Genomic DNA, 19,297 nt, shown 5'->3' on the forward strand with positions numbered 1-19,297 from the left:
GGGGCGGGCGAAGAGGGGGGGCGGGCGAAGAGGGGGGGCGGGCGAAGAGGGGGGGCGGGCGAAGAGGGGGGGCGGGCGAAGAGGGGGGGCGGGCGAAGAGGGGGGGCGGGCGAAGAGGGGGGGCGGGCGAAGAGGGGGGGCGGGCGAAGAGGGGGGGCGGGCGAAGAGGGGGGGCGGGCGAAGAGGGGGGGCGGGCGAAGAGGGGGGGCGGGCGAAGAGGGGGGGCGGGCGAAGAGGGGGGGCGGGCGAAGAGGGGGGGCGGGCGAAGAGGGGGGGCGGGCGAAGAGGGGGGGCGGGCGAAGAGGGGGGGCGGGCGAAGAGGGGGGGCGGGCGAAGAGGGGGGGCGGGCGAAGAGGGGGGGCGGGCGAAGAGGGGGGGCGGGCGAAGAGGGGGGGCGGGCGAAGAGGCGGGGCGGGCGAAGAGGGGGGGCGGGCGAAGAGGGGGGGCGGGCGAAGAGGGGGGGCGGGCGAAGAGGGGGGGCGGGCGAAGAGGGGGGGCGGGCGAAGAGGGGGGGCGGGCGAAGAGGGGGGGCGGGCGAAGAGGGGGGGCGGGCGAAGAGGGGGGGCGGGCGAAGAGGGGGGGCGGGCGAAGAGGGGGGGCGGGCGAAGAGGGGGGGCGGGCGAAGAGGGGGGGCGGGCGAAGAGGGGGGGCGGGCGAAGAGGGGGGGCGGGCGAAGAGGGGGGGCGGGCGAAGAGGGGGGGCGGGCGAAGAGGGGGGGCGGGCGAAGAGGGGGGGCGGGCGAAGAGGGGGGGCGGGCGAAGAGGGGGGGCGGGCGAAGAGGGGGGGCGGGCGAAGAGGGGGGGCGGGCGAAGAGGGGGGGCGGGCGAAGAGGGGGGGCGGGCGAAGAGGGGGGGCGGGCGAAGAGGGGGGGCGGGCGAAGAGGGGGGGCGGGCGAAGAGGGGGGGCGGGCGAAGAGGGGGGGCGGGCGAAGAGGGGGGGCGGGCGAAGAGGGGGGGCGGGCGAAGAGGGGGGGCGGGCGAAGAGGGGGGGCGGGCGAAGAGGGGGGGCGGGCGAAGAGGGGGGGCGGGCGAAGAGGGGGGGCGGGCGAAGAGGGGGGGCGGGCGAAGAGGGGGGGCGGGCGAAGAGGGGGGGCGGGCGAAGAGGGGGGGCGGGCGAAGAGGGGGGGCGGGCGAAGAGGGGGGGCGGGCGAAGAGGGGGGGCGGGCGAAGAGGGGGGGCGGGCGAAGAGGGGGGGCGGGCGAAGAGGGGGGGCGGGCGAAGAGGGGGGGCGGGCGAAGAGGGGGGGCGGGCGAAGAGGGGGGGCGGGCGAAGAGGGGGGGCGGGCGAAGAGGGGGGGCGGGCGAAGAGGGGGGCGGGCGAAGAGGGGGGCGGGCGAAGAGGGGGGGTGGGCGAAGAGGGGGGCGGGCGAAGAGGGGGGGCGGGCGAAGAGGGGGGGCGGGCGAAGAGGGGGGGCGGGCGAAGAGGGGGGGCGGGCGAAGAGGGGGGGCGGGCGAAGAGGGGGGGCGGGCGAAGAGGGGGGGCGGGCGAAGAAGGGGGGCGGGCGAAGAAGGGGGGCGGGCGAAGAAGGGGGGCGGGCGAAGAGGAGTGGGCGCACGAAGAGGAGTGGGCGCACGAAGAGGAGGGGGTGCACGAAGAGGAGGGGGTGCACGAAGAGGAGGGGGTGCACGAAGAGGGGGGGCATGAAGAGGGGGGGGCAAAGGTGAGGGGCGATGGGGGGGCGAAGTGGGGGGGGAGCTGGGGTGGGGGGTTGTTGGGGGAATGTGTGCTGGGAAAGGGAAGTTGCTGGTGAGGGGGGGTTGCTGGGGTGGATGTGTGGGGGGGGGTGGGCTGGGGAGGGGTGTTGTTGGGGGGGGTGGGCTGGGGAGGGGGGGTTGTTGGGGGAAGGGGGGTTGTTGGGGGGGGGTGCAGACTGGGGAGGAGGGTTGCTGGGGGGGTGCGGGCTGGGGGAGGGGGGTTGTTGGGGGGTGCGGGCTGAGGGAGGGGGGTTGTTGGGGGAAGGGTGTTGTTGGGGGTGTGGGCTGGGGGAGGGGGGTTGTTGGGGGAGGTGGGCTGGGGGAGGGGGGTTGTTGGGGGTGGTGGGCTGGGGAGGGGAGGTTGTTGGAAGGGGGGTTGTTGGGGGTGTGCGGGCTGGGGGAGGGGGGTTGTTGGGGGGGGTGCGGGCTGGGGGAGGGGGGTTGTTGGGGGGTGCGGGCTGGTGGAGGAGTTTGTTGGGGGGGTGCGGGCTGGGGAGGGCGGGTTGTTGGGGGAAGGGGGGTTGTTGTGGGGAAGGGGGGTTGTTGTGGGGAAGGGGGGTTGTTGTGGGGAGAGTGGGCTGGGGGAGGGGGGTTGTTTGGGGGGGTGTGGGCTGGGGGAGGGTGGTTGTTGGGGGGGGTGTGGGCTGTGGGAGGGGGGTTGTTGGGGGGGTGTGGGCTGGGGGAGGGGGGTTGTTGGGGGGGTGTGGGCTGGGGGAGGGGGGTGTGGGCTGGGGGAGGGGGGTGTGGGCTGGGGGAGGAGGGTTGTTGGGGGGGGGTGGGCTGGGGGAGGGGGTTGTTGGGGGGGGGTGTGGGCTGGGGGAGGGGGTTGTTGGGGGGGTGTGGGCTGGGGGTGGGGGTTGTTGGGGGGGTGTGGGCTGAGGGAGGGGGTTGTGGGGGTGGGTGGGCTGGGGGAGGGGGGTTGTTGGGGGTGGGTGGGCTGGGGGAGGGGGGTTGTTGGGGGGGGGTGGGCTGGGGGAGGGGGGTTGTTGGGGGGGGTGGGCTGGGGGAGGGAGGTTGTTGGGGGGGGGTGGGCTGGGGGAGGGGGGTTGTTGGGGGGGGTGTGGGCTGGGGGAGGGGGTTGTTGGGGGGGGTGTGGGCTGGGGGAGGGGGTTGTTGGGTGGGGTGTGGGCTGGGGGAGGGGGTTGTTGGGGGGGGTGCGGGCTGGGGGAGGGGGTTGTTGGGGGGGTGCGGGCTGGGGGAGGGGGTTGTTGGGGGGGTGTGGGCTGGGGGAGGGGGGTTGTTGGAGGGGGTGTGGGCTGGGGGAGGGGTTTGTTGGGGGGGTGTGGGCTGGGGGAGGGGGTTGTTGGGGGGGTGCGGGCTGGGGGAGGGGGTTTGTTGGGGGGGGTGCGGGCTGGGGGAGGGGAGTTGTTGGGGGATGGGGGTTGTTGGGGGGGTGCGGGCTGGGGGAGGGGAGTTGTTGGGGGATGGGAGTTGTTGGGGGATGGGGGTTGTTGGGGGGGGGTGTGGGCTGGGGGAGGGGAGTTGTTTGGGGGGTGTGGGCTGGGGGAGGGGGGTTGTTGGGGGAGGGGGGGTTGTTTGGGGGGGTGTGGGCTGGGGGAGGGGGTTTTTGGGGGGGGTGGGCTGGGGGAGGGGGGTTTTTGGGGGGGGTGGGCTGGGGGAGGGGGTTTTTGGGGGGGGTGGGCTGGGGGAGGGGGTTGTTGGGGGGGGGTGCGGGCTGGGGGAGGGGGTTGTTGGGGGGGTGCGGGCTGGGGGAGGGGGTTGTTGGGGGGGGTGCGGGCTGGGGGAGGGGGTTGTTGGGGGAGGGGGGTCGTTGGGGGGGGTGTGGGCTGGGGGAGGGGGGTTGTTGGGGGGGGTGCGGGCTGGGGGAGGGGGTTGTTGGGGGGGTGTGGGCTGGGGGAGGGGGTTGTTGGGGGGGGTGCGGGCTGGGGGAGGGGGTTGTTGGGGGGGGTGCGGGCTGGGGGAGGGAGTTGTTGGGGGGGGTGCGGGCTGGGGGAGGGGGTTGTTGGGGGAGGGGGCGTTGTTGGGGGGGGTGCGGGCTGGGGGAGGGGAGTTGTTTGGGGGGATGTGGGCTGGGGGGGGTTGTTGGGGGGGGTGCGGGCTGGGGGAGGGGGGTTGTTGGGGGGGGTGCGGGCTGGGGAGGGGGTTGTTGGGGGGTGTGGGCTGGGGGAGGGGGTTGTTGGGGGGGTGCGGGCTGGGGGAGGGGGTTGTTGGGGGGGGTGCGGGCTGGGGGAGGGAGTTGTTGGGGGGGGTGCGGGCTGGGGGAGGGGGTTGTTGGGGGAGGGGGGGTTGTTGGGGGGGGTGCGGGCTGGGGGAGGGGAGTTGTTTGGGGGGATATGGGCTGGGGGGGGTTGTTGGGGGGGGTGCGGGCTGGGGGAGGGGGGTTGTTGGGGGGGGTGCGGGCTGGGGGAGTTGGTTGTTGGAAGGGGGGTTGTTGGGGGTGGTGTGGGCTGGGGGAGGGGGTTGTTGGGGGGGGTGTGGGCTGGGGGAGGGGGTTGTTGGGGGGGGGTGTGGGCTGGGGGAGGGGGTTGTTGGGTGGGGTGCGGGCTGGGGGAGGGGGTTGTTGGGGGGGGTGCGGGCTGGGGGAGGGGGTTGTTGGGGGGGTGCGGGCTGGGGGAGGGGGTTGTTGGGGGGGTGTGGGCTGGGGGAGGGGGGTTGTTGGAGGGGGTGTGGGCTGGGGGAGGGGTTTGTTGGGGGGGTGTGGGCTGGGGGAGGGGGTTGTTGGGGGGGTGCGGGCTGGGGGAGGGGGTTTGTTGGGGGGGGTGCGGGCTGGGGGAGGGGAGTTGTTGGGGGATGGGGGTTGTTGGGGGGGTGCGGGCTGGGGGAGGGGGGTTGTTGGGGGGGGTGCGGGCTGGGGGAGGGGGTTGTTGGGGGGGTGTGGGCTGGGGGAGGGGGTTGTTGGGGGGGGTGCGGGCTGGGGGAGGGGGTTGTTGGGGGGGGTGCGGGCTGGGGGAGGGAGTTGTTGGGGGGGGTGCGGGCTGGGGGAGGGGGTTGTTGGGGGAGGGGGGGTTGTTGGGGGGGGTGCGGGCTGGGGGAGGGGAGTTGTTTGGGGGGATGTGGGCTGGGGGGGGTTGTTGGGGGTGGTGCGGGCTGGGGGAGGGGGGTTGTTGGGGGGGGTGCGGGCTGGGGGAGGGGGTTGTTGGGGGGGTGTGGGCTGGGGGAGGGGGTTGTTGGGGGGGGTGCGGGCTGGGGGAGGGGGTTGTTGGGGGGGGTGCGGGCTGGGGGAGGGAGTTGTTGGGGGGGGGTGCGGGCTGGGGGAGGGGGTTGTTGGGGGAGGGGGGGTTGTTGGGGGGGGTGCGGGCTGGGGGAGGGGAGTTGTTTGGGGGGATGTGGGCTGGGGGGGTTGTTGGGGGGGGTGCGGGCTGGGGGAGGGGGGTTGTTGGGGGGGGTGCGGGCTGGGGGAGTTGGTTGTTGGAAGGGGGGTTGTTGGGGGTGGTGTGGGCTGGGGGAGGGGGTTGTTGGGGGGGGTGTGGGCTGGGGGAGGGGGTTGTTGGGGGGGGGGTGTGGGCTGGGGGAGGGGGTTGTTGGGTGGGGTGTGGGCTGGGGGAGGGGGTTGTTGGGGGGGGTGCGGGCTGGGGGAGGGGGTTGTTGGGGGGGTGCGGGCTGGGGGAGGGGGTTGTTGGGGGGGTGTGGGCTGGGGGAGGGGGGTTGTTGGAGGGGGTGCGGGCTGGGGGAGGGGTTTGTTGGGGGGGTGTGGGCTGGGGGAGGGGGTTGTTGGGGGGGTGCGGGCTGGGGGAGGGGGTTTGTTGGGGGGGGTGCGGGCTGGGGGAGGGGAGTTGTTGGGGGATGGGGGTTGTTGGGGGGGTGCGGGCTGGGGGAGGGGAGTTGTTGGGGGATGGGAGTTGTTGGGGGATGGGGGTTGTTGGGGGGGGGTGTGGGCTGGGGGGGGGGTGTGGGCTGGGGGAGGGGAGTTGTTTGGGGGGTGTGGGCTGGGGGAGGGGGGTTGTTGGGGGAGGGGGGGTTGTTTGGGGGGGTGTGGGCTGGGGGAGGGGGTTTTTGGGGGGGGTGGGCTGGGGGAGGGGGTTTTTGGGGGGGGTGGGCTGGGGGAGGGGGTTTTTGGGGGGGGTGGGCTGGGGGAGGGGGTTGTTGGGGGGGGTGCAGGCTGGGGGAGGGGGTTGTTGGGGGGGTGCGGGCTGGGGGAGGGGGTTGTTGGGGGGGTGCGGGCTGGGGTAGGGGGTTGTTGGGGGAGGGGGGGTTGTTGGGGGAGGGGGGGTCGTTGGGGGGGGTGTGGGCTGGGGGAGGGGGGTTGTTGGGGGGGGTGCGGGCTGGGGGAGGGGGTTGTTGGGGGGGTGTGGGCTGGGGGAGGGGGTTGTTGGGGGGGGTGCGGGCTGGGGGAGGGGGTTGTTGGGGGGGGTGCGGGCTGGGGGAGGGAGTTGTTGGGGGGGGTGCGGGCTGGGGGAGGGGGTTGTTGGGGGAGGGGGGGTTGTTGGGGGGGGGTGCGGGCTGGGGGAGGGGAGTTGTTTGGGGGGATGTGGGCTGGGGGGGGTTGTTGGGGGGGGTGCGGGCTGGGGGAGGGGGGTTGTTGGGGGGGGTGCGGGCTGGGGGAGGGGGTTGTTGGGGGGGTGTGGGCTGTGGGAGGGGGTTGTTGGGGGGGGTGCGGGCTGGGGGAGGGGGTTGTTGGGGGGGTGCGGGCTGGGGGAGGGAGTTGTTGGGGGGGGGTGCGGGCTGGGGGAGGGGGTTGTTGGGGGAGGGGGGGTTGTTGGGGGGGGTGCGGGCTGGGGGAGGGGAGTTGTTTGGGGGGATGTGGGCTGGGGGGGGTTGTTGGGGGGGGTGCGGGCTGGGGGAGGGGAGTTGTTTGGGGGGATGTGGGCTGGGGGGGGTTGTTGGGGGGGGTGCGGGCTGGGGGAGGGGGGTTGTTGGGGGGGGTGCGGGCTGGGGGAGTTGGTTGTTGGAAGGGGGGTTGTTGGGGGTGGTGTGGGCTGGGGGAGGGGGTTGTTGGGGGGGGGTGTGGGCTGGGGGAGGGGGTTGTTGGGGGAGGGGGTTGTTGGGGGGGGGGTGTGGGCTGGGGGAGGGGGTTGTTGGGGGGGGGTGTGGGCTGGGGGAGGGGGTTGTTGGGGGGGGGTGTGGGCTGGGGGAGGGGGTTGTTGGGGGGGGTGCGGGCTGGGGGAGGGGGTTGTTGGGGGAAGGGGGGTTGTTGGGGGGGGTGTGGGCTGGGGGAGGGGGTTTGTTGGGGGGGGTGCGGGCTGGGGGAGGGGTTTGTTGGGGGAAGGGGGGTTGTTGGGGGGGGTGTGGGCTGGGGGAGGGGGGTTGTTGGAGGGGGTGTGGGCTGGGGGAGGGGGTTGTTGGGGGGGGGGGGTCCGGGTGGGGGAGGGGGAGAGCGGATATAAAAGGTAAACAAACCGCCGCCGCTCTCGCGCTCCGTTACTCACAATCGCCTCAGTCCCGCCTCAGCTCCAACCAAATACGGCCCCAGAACCCGGTTACACATTCCCTATGGGGTCGGCGCCACACCGCAAACACTCCCCCGGCCCGCCACACAAACAGCACTCCGGACAAAAGGTCCGCCCCACACACTGCACTGTGAGGAAGCTCACTGTGCTGGGATCATTCTCACTGTGCTGGGATCGTTCTCACTGTGCTGGGATTATTCTCACTGTGCTGGCAACATTCGTACTGTGCTGGAATCACCCTCACTGTGCTGGGAACCTTCTCTGTGCTGCGGGCATTCTCACTCAGCTGGGAACATTCTCACAGGACTGGGAACATTCTCACTGTGCTGGAATCATTCTCACTGTGCTGGGAACACTCTCACTGTGCTGGGATCATTCTCAATGTGCTGGGAACATTCTCACTGTGCTCGGATAATTCTCACTGTGCTGGGAACATTCTCACTGTGCTGGGATCATTCACACAGTGTTGGGAACTTTCTCACAGTGCTGGGATCATTCTCACTGTGCTGGGAACATTCTCACTGTGCTGGAATCATTCTCACTGTGCTGGGAACATTCCCACTGTCCTGGGAACAGTCTCAATGTGCTGGGAATATTCTCACTGTGCTGGGAACTTTCTCACTGTGTCGGGAATATTCCCACTGTGTTGGGAACAGTTTCACTGTGTTGGGATCATTCGCAATGTGCTGGGAACTTTCTCACTGTGCAGGGAATATTCCTACTGTGTTGGGAACAGTCTCACTGTGCTGGTATCATTCTCACTTTGCCGGGAATATTCTCACTGTGCTGCAATCATCCTAACTGTGCTGGGATTATTCTCACTGTGCTGGGATAATTCTAACTGTGCTGGAATAATCTTCACTGTGCTGGGAATAGAACCGTAGAACCCTACAGTGCAGAAAGAGGCCATTCGGCCCATCAGGTCTGCACCGACCACAATCCCACCCAGGCCCTATCCCAATATCCTTACATATTTTACCCTCTAATCCCTCTAACCTACGCATCTCAGGACACTCAGGGGCAATTTTAGCATGGCCAATCAACCTAACCCGCACATCTTTGGACTGTGGGAGGAAACCCACGCAGACACGAAGAGAATGTGCAAACTCCACACAGACAGTGACCCAAGACGGGAATCGAACCCAGATCCCTGGAGCTGTGAAGCAGCAGTGCTAACCACTGTGCCACCGTGCCGCCCATAATATTCTTAATGTGCTGGGAACACCCTCACTGTGCTGGGAACATTCTCACTGTGCTGGGAACATTCTCAATGTGCTGGGATCTTTCTCACTGTGCTGGGAACATTCTCACTATGCTGGGAACATTCTCACTGTGCTGGGATCATTCTCACTCTGCTGGGAACAATCTCACTGTGCTGGGAACAATCTCACTGTGCTGGGAACAATCTCACTGTGCTGGGAATAATCTCACAGTGCTGGGAACATTCTCACTGTGCTTGGAATATTCTTACTGTGCTGGGATCATTCACACTGTGCTGGGAACATTCTCACTGTGCTGGGAATATTCTCACCGTGCTGGGATCATTCTCACTGTGCTGGGATCATTCTCACTGTGCTGGGAACAATCCGACTCTGCTGGGCACATTCACACTGTGCTGGGAACATTCTCACTGTGCTGGGATCATTCTCACTGTGCTGGGAAAATTCTCATTCTGCTGGGATCATTCTCATTGTGCTGGGATTATTCTCACTGTGCTGGGATCATTCTCATTGTGATGGAAACATTCTCACTGTGCTGCGAACAATCTTACTGTGCTGGGATCATTCACACTGTGCTGGGATCACTCTGACTGTGCTGTGAACATTCTCATTGTGCTGGAAACATTCTCACAGTGCTGGGATCTCTCACTGTGCTGGGAATGTTCTCACTGTGTGGGAAAATTCTCATTCTGCAGGGATCATTCTCACTCTGCTGGGAATATTCTCACTGTTCTGGGAACATTCCCACTGTGCTGGGAATAGTCTCAATGTGCTGGGAACATTCTCACGGTGTTGGGAAAATACTTGCTGTGCAGGGGTCATTCTCACTGTGCTGGGAACATTGTCACACTGCTGGGATTATTCTCACTGTGCTGGGATCATTCTCACTGTGGTGGGAACATTCTCACTGTGCTGGGAACATTGTCACTGTGCTGGGATGTTTTTCAATCTGCTGGAATTATCCTCACTGTGCTGGGAACATTCTCACTGTGCTGGGATCACTGTCAATGTGTTGGAAACATTCTCACTGTGCTGGGAACAATCTCACTGTGGTGGGAACAATCTCACTGTGCTGGGAACATTCTCACTGTGCTGGGAACATTCTCACTGTGCTGGGAACATTCTCACTGTTTTGGGATTATTCTCACTCTGCTGGGATCATTCTCATTGGGCTGGGAACAATCTCATTGTGCTGGGAACAATCTCACTGTGCTGGGAACATTCTTACTGTGCTGGGAACTTTCTCACTGCGCTATTAATACTCACACTGTGCTGGGAATATTCTCACTGTGCTGGGATCATTCTCACTCTGCTGGGAACTTTCTCACTGTGTAGGTCTAGTTGGACCAAGGAGCGGCACAGGCTTGGAGGGCCAAAGGGCCTGTTTCCTGTGCTGTACTGTTCTTTGTTCTTTGTAGGGAATATTCCCACTGTGTTGGGAACAGTTGCACTGTGCTGTGCTCATTCGCAATGTGCTGGGATTATTCTCACTGTGCTGGCTCATTCTCACTGTGCTGGGAACATTCTCACTGTGCTGGGAACATTCTCAATGTGCTGGGAACATTCTCACTGTGCTGGGAACATTCTCACTGTGCTGGGAACATTCTCACTCTGCTGGAAACATTCTCACCATGCTGGGAATATTCTCACTGTGCTGGGGACATTCTCACTGTATTGGGATCATTCTCACTGTGCTGGGATCATTCTCACTGTGCTGGGAACATTCGCACTGTTTTGGGAATATTCTCACTGTGCTGGGAAAATTCTCATTCCGCTGGGATCATTCTCACTCTGCTGGGAATATTCTCACTGTGCTGGGAACATTCCCACTGTCCTGGGAGCAGTCTGAATGTGCTGGGAATATTCTCACCATGATGGGAACTTTCTCACTGTGTAGGGAATATTCCCATTGTGTTGGGAACAGTTTCACTGTGCTGGGATCATTCGCAACGTGCTGGGATTATTCTCACTGTGCTGGCTCATTCTCACAGTGCTGGGATGTTTTTCAATGTGCTGGAATTATCCTCATTGTGCTGGGAACATTTTCAATGTACTGGGAACACTCTCACTGTGCTGGGAACAATCTCATTGTGCTGGGAATATTCTCACTGTGCTAGGATCATTCTCACTGTGCTGGGAACATTCTCACTGTGCTGGGAATATTCTCACTGTGCTGGGATCATTCCCACTGTGCTGGGATCAATCTCACTGTGCTGGGAACATTCTCACTGTTCTGGAAACAATCTGACTCTGCTGAGCACATTATCACTGTGCTGGGAACATTCTCACTGTGCTAGGAACATTCACACTGTTTTGGGAATATTCTCACTGTGCTGGGAAAATTCTCATTCCGCTGGGATCATTCTCACTCTGCTGGGAATATTCTCACTGTGCTGGGAACATTCCCACTGTCCTGGGAGCAGTCTGAATGTGCTGGGAATATTCTCACCGTGATGGGAACTTTCTCACTGTGTAGTGAATATTCCCACTGTGTTGGGAACAGTTTCACTGTGCTGGGATCATTCGCAATGTGCTGGGATTATTCTCACTGTGCTGGCTCATTCTCACAGTGCTGGGATGTTTTTCAATGTGCTGGAATTATCCTCATTGTGCTGGGAACATTTTCAATGTACTGGGAACACTCTCACTGTGCTGGGAACAATCTCACTGTGCTGGGAATATTCTCACTGTGCTGGGATCATTCTCACTGTGCTGGGAACATTCTCACTGTGCTGGGAATATTCTCACCATGCTGGGATCATTCTCACTGTGCTGGGATCATTTTCACTGTGCTCGGAACATTCTCACTGTTCTGGGAACAATCTGACTCTGCTGAGCACATTCTCACTGTGCTGGGAACATTCTCACTGTATTGGGATCATTCTCACTGTGCTGGGAACATTCCCACTGTGCTGGCTCATTCTCACTGTGGTGGGAACATTCTCACTATGGTGGGAACATTCTCACTGTTTTGGGATTATTCTCACTCTGCTGGGATCATTCCCACTGTGCTGGGAACAATCTCACTGTGCTGGGAACAATCTCACTGTGCTGGGATCTTTCTCACTGCGCTGGGAACATTCCCACTGTGCTGGCTCATTCTCACTGTGGTGGGAACATTCTCACTGTGGTGGGAACATTCTCACTGTGCTGGGAACATTCTCACTGTGCTGGCTCATTCTCACTGTGCTGGGAACATTCTCACTGTGCTGGGATGTTTTTCAATGTGCTGGAATAATCCTCACTGTGCTGGGAACATTCTCACTGTGCTGGGATCAGTGTCAATATGCTGGAAACATTCTCACTGTGCTGGGAACAATCTCACTGTGCTGGGAACAATCTCACTGTGTTGGGAACAATCTCACTGGGCTGGGAACATTCTCACTGTGCTGGGAACTTTCTCACTGTTCTATTAATACTCTCACTGTGCTGGGAATATTCTCACTGTGCTGGGATCATTCTCACTCTGCTGGGAACTTTCTCACTGTGTAGGGAATATTCCCACTGTGCTGGGAACAGTTTCACTGTGCTAGGATCATTCACAATGTGCTGGGATTATTCTCACTGTGCTGGCTCATTCTCACTGTGCTGGGAACATTCTCACTGTGCTGTGAACATTCTCACTGTGCTGGGAACATTCTCAATGTGCTGGGAACATTTTCACTGTGCCGGGAACATTCTCACTGTGCTGGGAACATTCTCACTCTGCTGGAATCATTCTCACCATGCTGGGAATATTCTCACTGTGCTGGGGACATTCTCACTGTATTGGGATCATTCTCACTGTGCTGGGATCATTCACACTGTGCTGGGAACATTCACACTGTTTAGGGAATATTCTCACTGTGCTGGGAAAATTCTCATTCTGCTGGGATCATTCTCACTCTGCTGGGAATATTCTCACTGTGCTGGGAACATTCCCACTGTCCTGGGAACAGTCTGAATGTGCTGGGAATATTCTCACCGTGATGGGAACTTTCTCACTGTGTAGTGAATATTCCCACTGTGTTGGGAACAGTTTCACTGTGCTGGGATCATTCGCAATGTGCTGGGATTATTCTCACTGTGCTGGCTCATTCTCACAGTGCTGGGATGTTTTTCAATGTGCTGGAATTATCCTCATTGTGCTGGGAACATTTTCAATGTACTGGGAACACTCTCACTGTGCTGGGAACAATCTCACTGTGCTGGGAATATTCTCACTGTGCTGGGATCATTCTCACTGTGCTGGGAACATTCTCACTGTGCTGGGAATATTCTCACCATGCTGGGATCATTCTCACTGTGCTGGGATCATTTTCACTGTGCTCGGAACATTCTCACTGTTCTGGGAACAATCTGACTCTGCTGAGCACATTCTCACTGTGCTGGGAACATTCTCACTGTATTGGGATCATTCTCACTGTGCTGGGAACATTCCCACTGTGCTGGCTCATTCTCACTGTGGTGGGAACATTCTCACTATGGTGGGAACATTCTCACTGTTTTGGGATTATTCTCACTCTGCTGGGATCATTCCCACTGTGCTGGGAACAATCTCACTGTGCTGGGAACAATCTCACTGTGCTGGGATCTTTCTCACTGCGCTGGGAACATTCCCACTGTGCTGGCTCATTCTCACTGTGGTGGGAACATTCTCACTGTGGTGGGAACATTCTCACTGTGCTGGGAACATTCTCACTGTGCTGGCTCATTCTCACTGTGCTGGGAACATTCTCACTGTGCTGGGATGTTTTTCAATGTGCTGGAATAATCCTCACTGTGCTGGGAACATTCTCACTGTGCTGGGATCAGTGTCAATATGCTGGAAACATTCTCACTGTGCTGGGAACAATCTCACTGTGCTGGGAACAATCTCACTGTGCTGGGAACAATCTCACTGGGCTGGGAACATTCTCACTGTGCTGGGAACTTTCTCACTGTTCTATTATTACTCTCACTGTGCTGGGAACATTCCCACTGTCCTGGGAACAGTCTGAATGTGCTGGGAATATTCTCACCGTGATGGGAACTTTCTCACTGTGTCGGGAATATTCCCAGTGTGTTGGGAACAGTTTCACTGTGCTGGGATCATTCGCAATGTGCTGGGATTATTCTCACTGTGCTGGCTCATTCTCACAGTGCTGGGATGTTTTTCAATGTGCTGGAATTATCCTCATTGTGCTGGGAACATTTTCAATGTACTGGGAACACTCTCACTGTGCTGGGAAAAATCTCACTCTGCTGGGAATATTCCCACTGTGCTGGGATCATTCTCACTGTGCTGGGAACATTCTCACTGTGCTGGGAATATTCTCACCGTGCTGGGATCATTCTCACTGTGCTGGGATCATTTTCACTGTGCTCGGAACATTCTCACTGTTCTGGGAACAATCTGACTCTGCTGAGCACATTCTCACTGTGCTGGGAACATTCTCACTGTGCTGGAATCATTCTCACTGTGCTGGGATCATTCTCACTGTGCTGGGAACAATTTCACTGTGCTGGGAACAATCTCACTGTGCTGGGAACATTCTCACTGTGCTGGGATCATTCTCACTGTGCTGGGAACAATCTCACTGTGCTGGGATCATTCTCACTGTACTGGGAACATTCTCACTGTGCTGGGATCATTCTCACTGTTCTGGGATAATTCTCACTGTGCTGGGAACATTCTCACTGTGCTGGGATCATTCTCACTGTTCTGGGAACATTCCCACTGTTCTGGGAACATTCTCACTGTTCTGGGAACATTCTCACTGTTTTGGGATTATTCACACTCTGCTGGGATCATTCGCACTGTGCTGGGAATATTCTCACTGTGCTGGGATCATTCTCACTGTGCTTGGAACATTCTCACTGTTCTGGGAACAATCTGACTCTGCTGAGTACATTCTCACTGTGCTGGGGTCATTCTCACTGTGCTGGGATCATTCTCACTGTGCTGGGAACAATCTCACTGTGCTGGGAACAATCTCACTGTGCTGGGAACATTCTCACTGTGCTGGGATCATTCTCACTGTGCTGGGAACAATCTCACTGTGCTGGGATCATTCTCACTGTGCTGGGAACATTCTCACTGTGCTGGGATCATTCTCACTGTTCTGGGATCATTCTCACTGTGCTGGGAACATTCTCACTGTGCTGGGATCATTCTCACTGTTCTGGGAACATTCTCACTGTTCTGGGAACATTCTCACTGTTTTGGGATTATTCTCACTCTGCTGGGATCATTCTCACTGTGCTGGGAATATTCTCACTGTGCTGGGATCATTCTCACTGTGCTGGGAACAATCTCACTGTGCTGGGATATTTCCTGCTGCAGCTTTTCCATTCTGTTGAATTTTGGACAATTGACCTTTTTGCTTTCCATCCAGGAAAGCTGATCTGGATAACAATAACATAACATTTCAGACTTCTCATCGAAATACCTGGATGAGGTACCAAACTGATTTTCCCCAGATTCTCCAGAGTCTTTAAGTTCTTTGACACCTCACTCTAATCCCTATTGTTCATGTCATTTGATAACTAACAAGCCCATTCCCATGCCCACTGAACAATATCCTACCCTACTTGCAGGATAGCAGTCATACAGTTCAAAATAATTGTTTCCTCCGGGTGCTCCTGTTTCCTCCCACTGTCCCAAACTGTGTTGATTAGATGGATTGGCCATGCTAAATTGCCCTTAGTGTCCAAAGATGTGCAGGTTAGGTGGATTGGCCATGTTAAATTGCCCTTAGTGTCCAAAGATGTGCAGGTTAGGTGGATTGGCCATGCTAAATTGCCCTTAGTGTCCAAAGATGTGCAGGGCAGGTGGATTGGCACATGATCAATGTGTGGGACTCGATAGGGTGTTCTTTTGGAGAGTCGGTGCAGGCTCGATGGGCCGAATGGCCTCTTCTGCACAGTAGGGATTCTATAACTGTCTGCCCCTATTCCGCAACTACGCTTGCAGCAGGGAGCCATGGTGAGGGAGCATGCAGTATCCGCCAGCATCATCAAGGCCTTCCGTGTATGTGGGCACCACAGGGGGGATGTTTTATTGACACCACCCATCCTACGAACACATTTTGATTTGATGTTTATAAGCTTCCTTTCTGGTTCTGCTTCTTGGTGCAGTTCCCTTTAAAGGGGCTGTCCCTTTTAACCGATGATTGATTCTTTTGTCCCCTTTAATTGTTTTACTCAAGTGAACATAGATGCAGTCATTCTTTCCATCGTTAAACATGCCAGCTATCAGATCTTGGTTTGAGTTGGTTTGTTTCCACTGTAGAACAACAGTAAGCATACTACCAATGATCTTGGCGACACTTGGTTCAGGGAAGTAGCAGCATTAATAACCAGAGATTGCATCCACACAGAAAAGTAGCCACGTTGACCAAGCTTGATTAAGCTTGGTCAACATGCCCCCTCAGACTGCCAACAGCTTGACAGGGTAACTTCTGAGAGGTTTAAGTTTCAGATTTAAGTTTATTTATTAGTGTCACAAGTAGGCTTACATTAACACCGCAATGAAGTTACTCTAAAAATCCCCTAGTCACCACACTCCGGTGCCTGTGGGAGAATTTAGCATGGCCAATGCACCTAACTAGCACGTCTTTCGGACTGTGGGAAGAAACCGGAGCACCCGGAGGAAACCCACGCAGACACAGGGGAGAACGTGCAGACTCCGCACAGACGGTGACCCAATCTGGGAATCGAACCCAGGGTCCCTGGCACTGTGAGGCAGCAGTGCTAACCACTGTTGTTTCCCCTTGTGGGAAAGACTAGGACCCAGAGGCCATAATCTCAGAGTAAGGGGTTACCCATTTAAAGACAGTAAGAAGTTTAACAACACCAGGTTAAAGTCCAACAGTTTATTTGGTAGCAAAAGCCACACAAGCTTTCGGAGCTCCAAGCCCCTTCTTCAGGTGAGTGGGAATTCTGTTCACAAACAGGGCACATAAAGACACACACTCAATTTAAATTATCCCCATATGCTGCCAGACCTGCTGAGATTTTCCAGCGTTTTCTCTTGTGGTTTCAGATTCCAGCATCTGCAGTAATTTGCTTTTATCCAGTGAATCTGTGGAACTCTTTACCACAGAGGGCAGGGTCATCAAGTATTGTCAAGGTTGAGGTAGGCAGATTTTTAATCAGTGAGGGAATCAAGGGTTAAGGTAGGGGAGTGGAGTTGAAGATTATTCTTTCAGATCAGTCATGATCTCATTGAATGGTAGAGCAGACCCGATGGGCTGAATGGCCTCCTTCTGCTCCTCCTGTGGAAGTTAAAGTGTTCAGATTGAAGTTTCAGGTATGGAAGTTAAATTGTGTGGAAGTTAAAGTGTTCCAATTAAATTACATGCCTTCTCTATACAGCGAGTGGAAAATGTTTATCAGCTTACAGACCTTCAAAAGGAGACAATGGGCCTGATTTTACCACTGCGTCGCGCCCATTTTCAGGCGTGAAAACTTGGTAAGGTCGGGCGTGAGGCGATTAGTGCGATTCGCGCCCTTGTCCGCGCAGATGCCCACTTTACCAAGGCCCAAAAATAGCCGCGATCCGAACCGCGCCTGAAACGGGTGCAATGGCAATTTAAATGCATTTGCATGTATTTAAATTGAATTAATGAACTGCCCGTCCAACTTTACCAGCATTTCCCCCTTTACCATCGCGTTCACCCGTCCAGATTCGGCGCGAAACAGACCTGCTGAGCAAAGGTCTGTTTTGGGCGCTCCAGCTTCTGAAGAGGTAAGTTCAGAGCTTTCAATGGCTCTCTGACTCAGATCGGTGTAGGGGGGGGCAGGGGGAAGGGAGAGGCGGGCCAGCTCATTCTCGGGTGGGGGAGAGGAGGGAGGCGGGTCAGATGTATCTCTGATGGTGGGTGGGGTGGGGGGTGGGAGGAGGGAGGCCAGATTGTTCTCTGGCGGGGGGGGGAGGGGGGGTGGGTGGGGTGGGTGAGGGGAGGAGGGAGGCGGGTCAGATGTATCTCTGGTGGTGGGTGGGGTGGGGGGGGGGGCGGGTGGGGGGAGGAGGGAGGCCAGATCGCTCTCTGGCGGGGGCGGGAGGGGGGGCGGGTGGGGTGGGTGAGGGGAGGAGGGAGGCCCGATCATTCTCTGGTGAGGGAGGGAGGGAGGCTGACCAGATGGATCTCTGGTGGGGGGGGGAGGGTGGGGACAGGGGGTCAGGGGGGATCCGCTGCCACTCTGCAGTCGATCGGTGGCGGGGAAGGAGGGCAGAGGGTCGCGATCAGTCTGGGTGGTGGCGGGGGGCGGCGGGGATGGGGGGGGTGGTGGGTGGATAAGGGGGGTGGGGCGATGTCTGTGAGGGCCATCGCTGCTGCTTTTGGCTCCCAGGCCGTTTTATCCGCTTTTTGCGGCCCAGGAGCGATGTGACAGGGGCGCGTTTTCCCAATGTTTATTCACTGCGCATGCGCAGTTCAAAGCTCCGATTGGAGCAGCAGCGCTTCGGGTGCGATAAGCCCCGCCCACAGCGCGATTCGGACTCACAATTTGTTTTTCAGGCTGAGTGCGTATGGGGGCGCCTGAGAACAGGTTTCTAAGTCGGATCTGAATTGCGCCCAGATTCAGCACTCAGAATGAAAATGATAAAATCGGGCCCAGTGTCTGCTATTCAGCAGAACAGGCTAATCTTCATCTGAATAGGCCACATAACATTCTGCTTTTCGGCCTGCACCAGAGGGTGAGCAAGACCAGATTTTTCCATAACAAATACCAAAGGTGAGATATGGGGATAAACTGTGCAAATGAAGGATTAGTAGAAGTCGGTTTTTCATCGAATGAGAAAGGGTGAAAAGCCTGGATTTAATTTGTGAATATGTATGCAAATGAAAGATTAGAAAAATTGCTTGTTTCTGATTTTATTTTGATTCTGATTGTAATTGACAATAATTGCCAAGTTGGTTTTCTGTAACTTTAGAAATGCTTGCAGGACGACTGTAAGCCGGTTTCTCTTTGTGCACAAGTCATTAAAGGCCTTCCATCAGATTATCCAGGGTGTCTAGTGCTGTTTGTACTCAAGTCGACTAAGAGTGCCTAAGATTGCAGGTACCCAGGATCTCTGACACTACATGTTATACACACTGTTCTGAGAGGTACAGAAAGGCCAGTGGGCACGGCACGAACATTTAGTGGGACTATAGTGAAAACTTGCACTCACACATCACTTTTCACAAGTTGAAAAAGTACTTTGCAGCCAATAAGAACTTTTGAAGTGTTGTTGCTATTGTAATACAGGAAAATTGGCGACCAATTTAGACCCAGAATAAGCTCCCACAAACAGCAATGTGATCATCTCTGGTTCTGGCTGAGGGGTAAACATAGACCGGGGACACTGAGAAGCCCCCCTACTCTTCCTTAAAGTATTGGGTCAGGATCTTTGATGTCCACCTTACAGCGCGGGCTTGGTTCAATTATTCATTTATTCAATTATTCAATTATTCATCTAAAAGATAGCACCTCTGACAGTGCAACACTCCCTCTACTGTACAGGACTGTCACCCTAGACTTCGTACCTGGAGTGTGAGATCTGAATCTATTGATTACTTACCTAGAGGCTGGTGTGAGTCATAGAATGATAGAATCATTGCATCCCTATAGTGCAGAAGGAGGCCATTCAGCCCATCAAGCCTGCAGCAACAACAGTTCCACCCGGACACTATCCCCATAACCCAAGGATTTACCCTGCTAATCCCCCTGATACAACGGGGCACTTAAAGCATGGCCAATCAACTGAACCGGCACAGCTTTGGACTGTGGGAGCAAACCAGGGCACCCAGAGGAAACTCATGCAGACATGGGGAGAATGTGCAGACTCCACACAGACAGTCACCCGAGGTCAGAATTGAACCCGGGTCCCCGGCGCTGTAAGGCAGCAGTGCTAACCACTGTGCCACTGTGTCATGAGGTTGAAAGTGGATGAAAGACACTCAGGGCAATGTGGCAATCTAATTTGATTTGATTTATTATTGTCGCATCATAGAATCATAGAATCCTACAGTGCAGAAGGAGGCCATTCAGCCCATCGAGTCTGCACCGCCAACAATGCCACCCAGGCC

At 58.4% G+C, this 19,297-nt stretch overlaps 1 protein-coding gene across 2 annotated transcripts in view; it reads right to left on the reverse strand.

The window, feature by feature from the left end:
* The window catches only part of plekhm3 (pleckstrin homology domain containing, family M, member 3), a 150,607-nt gene extending 143,548 nt beyond the window's left edge, over positions 1-7,059 (reverse strand). For both annotated transcript variants that reach the window (XM_078228930.1, XM_078228929.1), the window contains exon 1: positions 7,021-7,059. The gene's annotated coding sequence lies outside the window, so the exon portion shown is untranslated. The remainder of the gene's footprint in view (positions 1-7,020) is intronic.
* Positions 7,060-19,297: the final 12,238 nt, after the last annotated feature.

This window comes from Mustelus asterias, chromosome 14 (assembly GCF_964213995.1).
Source record: "Mustelus asterias chromosome 14, sMusAst1.hap1.1, whole genome shotgun sequence".
NCBI lineage: Eukaryota > Metazoa > Chordata > Chondrichthyes > Carcharhiniformes > Triakidae > Mustelus > Mustelus asterias.